Here is a 5,687-nt window from a genome sequence, read left to right as displayed (position 1 = left end):
TATGAAGTTTGTCAGCATGAAAAAATCTCCAACATTAATGAGCACATGCTAAGAAAAAATGTGAAATTATAAAATGTATTTAACAAAAAAAAAAAAGGTAAGATCTTTTAGCATAGGTATCCAATGACGTTTAATTTGATTTATTATACATTTTTCCTATAGTTTATTGATTCCATTTGTTCATTAGATTTGGTTCATTTTTAAAATAACATGTCTGGAAAGGAAGGGTATTTAAACATACCGTTCTATGTGAGTTTTATCAAAATATTTTGATAATTTTGTAGTCTTTCGGAAAAAGAAATAAGAGTTAAACATATTTCTGTCATGAAATATTGGTTGTCAATATTTTTTCTGCACAAGCTGAGAAAGGCCTGCCTTGCTTTCTTTGCAGTTTTCTTGCGAAAAAAGCAACTACTGTCACGTTATCATAAGTTTTTCCAGTGATAATGTGATAGAAGATGTTGTTATCAGTTTTCTTTTTTGTGATAACATGATAGTAAAAGTTCATTATGAGTTTTTGTTCTGATAATGTGAGAAAATTTGTCATTATTATGAGTTTTTTGTGATAATGTGAGAAAATGTGTCATTATTATAAGTTTTTGTTGTGATAATGTGAGAAAATGTGTCATTATTATTAGTTTTTTGTGATAATGTGAGAAAATGTGTCATTATGAGTTTTCTTTTTGTGATAACGTGATAGTAAAAGTTAATTATGAGTTTTTGTTCTGATAATGTGAGAAAATGTGTCATTATTATGAGTTTTTTGTGATAATGTGAGAAAATGTGTCATTATGAGTTTTCTTTTTGTGATAACATGATAGTAAAAGTTCATTATGAGTTTTTGTTCTGATAATGTGAGAAAATTTGTCATTACTATGAGTTTTTGTTGTGATAATGTGAGAAAATTTGTCATTACTATGAGTTTTTGTTCTGATAATGTGAGAAAACATGTCATGAGTTTTTGTTCTGATAATGTGAGAAAACATGTCATGAGTTTTTGTTCTGATAATGTGAGAAAATGTGTCGTCATGAGTTTTTCCTCTAAAAACGTAAGAGAACATCTGGTTATCATGAGTTTTTCTTGTGATAACTTGATAGAGCATCTCAATATTATGAGTTTTTCTTGTGATATTGTGATAGAAAATGTCGTTAACATGAGAAATCTTTTGAAAAAAAGCAAGGTAGGCCTTTTTTAACTTCTTTATTTTTCTGATTTGAAGTTATTCTTTAACCAAACATGCTGAGGCAACACAAAATTAACATTTTCAAGGTTGTTACACATTCAAATATGCTGATTTAGTTGTGTTCATTTGTTATACTTTTAAAAATACTTTCTTGATTATTTATCAAATTCTAATCAATTGGTATTTATAATTAGCAAGATTATTGCTAAATGAATTTACAAAAGCCTCCGTCCCTAATGAATTAAAGACCCACCATAAAAATGTTGTTTTTGGTGTTTTTAACATGCTCTTGTAGCATTTTTCACAAGATGGAGGGTATATATAAAATATTTTAAGATTAAAACTGCTCTGAGTTTTTTTTTTCAAATGGTGGTGAATCAGGAGAAAAAATGTTATTTGGAAAAGTTCTCAGTTGTGACGTAGAAACTGAATTGAGAAGGCCAAAGTCTCACGGCTTCACTCATACTCTGTCAGAAACAGGCAGACGGCTGGATCCAAGTGCATCAAGTTTTATTGGTACAGACAGTAGAATGGTAGTGAAGAACAGCTAAAAGTTCACAAAGCTAAATCAGGGTCAGGCAGGCAGAGGTCAAACACCAGCATGAGGGCATCAGAGAACACCCCGAGTCCAGCCGAGGGAATCAAAGTGGAAAACAAAGCAGGGTCAGATGAAACAAGATCAGGTCAGGATGAGAACGCTCAGTGATGCAGGCAGAGTGGCACAAACAAGACTTTGCACTGTGCTCTGACTAAATACTGCTGGGAGTGATTGCAGATGGACAACGGCTGTGAGGTTTCTGGGAGTGACCGCAGGGGGTGATGGGAAGTGTAGTGTCAAGACCCAGGAAGTGCTGGTACTCAGGTGACGGATCCAGCTGATGGTCAGAGGGGGAGACACGGGACTGATTCATGACATCCTTCCCTCTGCACACCCTGGTCCGCTCAGACTAAGGTCACATATCCCAAAATGGCACATTTAGGCAACCTAAATGCAAGTTTCTTGGTACATTTTGCAGCTCGCTGCCCGACGGAATTTAAAAATGGGAGTAAAAAATGGAGAAAAAGTTAAAATTTTACAGCAACCAAACAAGTTTTGTACTAGTAATGTACTTTTTTATTTTATTTTGGCTAAAAATTTATTTATTATAGTTAAAAGACCATTGCAAACTCTTTGGAATATATCAAAATATGATTGGGGTGGGACTTTAAACACATCCATTTAAATTTAATTATTCAGGTCTGTTTCCAAAGACTTCTTCTCTTTAAAAAAAATAGATGTATATTATTAAGATCAAATATGAATTCACTTTCAAGGAAAAAATCTTCATAAGTAGCTCCTCGTCAGATTCAGTTTTTCTAAGTAGAACTCAAACACATTTACTTTCAAATACCCATGTGACTTGTTTCCTCTAATTCAATTTTTTCAATTTTCTGTTTTATTTTTTGAAGATAACACTTGATTTAATATATTTTGCACTGGTTTAGTTTGAAATGTTTGCACAAATTAACAAGTCAGTTGATAGAAGAAATTCTGATTTAGCTGTAGAATTTATAACAGAATCATAGAGTCAACCTCAAGTGAAGAAAAACCCATAAAAAATCTGTGGAAAAAGAATGTTTTACAGCAAAAATTAATTTAAAGAGTTTAATTTAAACGGTGTGTGTTTTTTCTGGACCCTTTTCCATCCTCTCTGTATTTATTCCCCTGAAAATATTCTGCTTGACTGTTCTTTCTGAGCATCAGCCTGAGGCTGGTGTTTAAGCGCTGCATGGGGTTGGAGCATGTCAAGCCTTTAGTGAAGGCATGTCACGGCCTCTTATTAACTTTCTTACTCGCTCAACTCAACAGCTTAATCCACTCTTCGACATTTTATTTTCCTAATGCTCTTTTCTCATTGTTGCTGAAGAAAAATAATAGAAATGTCTTAGTTTTAAGACAAAAAACGTTTTCTTCTACTTCCCTAGTAGGTCAAACATTACCTGTAGGTCATCACCAGGTTAGAACTCACTGTAGTGTCAGTTTTTACTTTAAACTGTCAGTGTCTCAGTTTACAGAAGGAGTTCATTCATTCTGTGATGAAAAGTAGTGATATTCCTATTTTGAGTTATTCGTCTTGTGCCATTTCCTAGCTTGTTCTGAGCTTTTTTTTTTTTGCAGTTATTCACCACCATGAAGTTTATCTCCATTCCTTCGTCTTCGGCCATTTTGGGATACATTTGTATTGCAAGAACCAGTGAGTATGAGAAAAACTCCCAGGTCACTTTGCTCGTGTGTTGTACTCCCTGAAGCTACATTTTCCATGGAAAAGCTCATTCAATCGACCATTTTCAAGGAAAAGTCCATGTGAATGAGAGTAAATCCATGTTTCTGGCTTCCACACTCAAAACTTTTGCATTATTATTATTATTATTAGTTATTCTAGTTTCTCTGACCGTTTTAGAAACCAGGTCTAGCTTTGACCAATCAGGAACCTTAATTTGATAGTGACTCATGAATGGCGTCCGTTTCAATTTACGCATGTGTCAACCGTTCGATAATTGATCATGGAGGAGAAATTAATAACTGTGGTTTGACACCAAGTTGTTTTTATTTCAGTATAGAGCTGTGAAAGAAAAAACCTGGAGCGAGATTCATGGAATTTGCACCAATTTGACATGTTGCACCAAGCCTCTTCCAACTGTAGGGGGCAGACATGCACAAGTTAACAGTAGAAAAAGTAGAAGAAGCCCCTCCCTGCTTGTCCAGTGCGAACACCATTTGCTAAAAACACATTTTTGAATGTGCGTCGCATGCCTGGTGTGTCTGTAGCATTTAGATACATAGTTTACATGGGCACAAGTAATTGAAATTGAACCGTGTATCCGTGCAGAGCAACAGAACTCCCAAGCTTCGTGTCTGCGAGCAGGGGGGTATTTTTTGTTGGGGTGTGCGTCCCATAGGAGTCTTATGATCACAGTCCAGCCGGTGTGCAAGCGAGCTGCCAGACTCACGCAGTACCATGTCTCGGAGCAGAAAAGTGGCTTTGGAACAGTTAAATGCCGCTCCGCGCTCACAGCAGTCCTGTGAATCCATGTATATAACCAATCATGTGAATTTGTGTTACCAGTTGTGTCCAGAAAAAATAAAGGCTGATATTATTCACATGTAATACGTCCTCACGTATTTTAAGAGCATCTGAGGCTACACGCTGTTGTTGGTCGCACATGTTAACCTAACCATAACCCTAACTGTTCGTCCAGGTCCATCCAGGCAAGAGAAAAGTTCACCATTTTTAGAAAACTATATGCTAATAGTCTCTTTGAAGTTAATCATGGAAATAGTAAAAGCCAGCTCAAAAGACTGTCTCACTACATGCTAACCGCAGCTGTGTTTTGTTTACAACAGAACACTGCTGATATTTCTTCAACGGCTGTTTCCATTATTTTAGATACTTCTTAGCACGTCAAAATTATTTATTCTGGTTGAACGTGTGACGGATGTAAACGATTGTTATAATTGGATAGCGTTTTTCAGGGCCTATTAACGCCTTCCAGTTCTGATCTGATCTTGCACACATAAACGCAGCTAATGACAATATCTCAGAAACTGTTACAGATGCTGCTCAAAGTAAAAAGTACTACCTAAAACAAGTCTGTAGAATTTTTCAGTTTGCTGAGCAGTCTGTCTGCATTCACAGTCTCTAAACCACACCAGAGTTCACTTGCAAGTTAATCCTTTAATACCAGGGTTTTAGCTCCAGTGTTGACATTCTTCTGACTACTCCAACTCTTCAACTATTCATGCAATTAACTTAATACCAGGACACTGAGATCTGAGAATAGCAGGCTTGCATTGATATGCCACTCTTTACAGTAGTGAATCTAATTAATATATTTTTTTTCAGAAAAAAGCAGCTTTGGGTCAGTATGCAATTTTTTACTTTTAAATGCATTTTATGGTATGTCAAAGAGTGTGTTATTTAAGTGTCGCCAGCAATGTGTCCGTTGTTTAGTTCTTTATCAAGAATGAGTGAACTGGCACTTCTTTTCTGTTTGACGATGGCAGACATAAGACAAACTGTAAAATGTTGATAAAAATTATGTGTTTTCTTGTTGCTATTCTAAAATGACACAACAACATGTTTGAATCCAGGATTTGATGTTTATTTTACAACTTTAGATAAACAAATACCATTCAGAATAAATGGATTATTGACACAACCTGGACAGTTTTGTTGGTTCACAAATCTTTTCAGTCCTATTTACAGTCAAAAGCATTACATCAAATGCCAGTTCAATGCCAGGTCCAGTCTGTGTAACCACACTGATGGACCTACTTCTCACAAATAAAAAAGAAAAGTGGACGTTTTGGTCTGGCAATATTTTGTACTTTTATATAGTCCCCCTTCATTGGCCTAGAAAATAATTTTATAAAAAATTCACACAATACAAATAAAAGTGAACTGTAAAGAGCAGATATGCTGACAGACATGTACTTGTTGATTATTCATACAATAAATTTTA

This window comes from Oryzias melastigma, linkage group LG11, assembly GCF_002922805.2.
Source record: "Oryzias melastigma strain HK-1 linkage group LG11, ASM292280v2, whole genome shotgun sequence".
In the NCBI taxonomy this organism is placed as follows: domain Eukaryota; kingdom Metazoa; phylum Chordata; class Actinopteri; order Beloniformes; family Adrianichthyidae; genus Oryzias; species Oryzias melastigma.
This window is presented reverse-complemented; position numbering follows the sequence as displayed.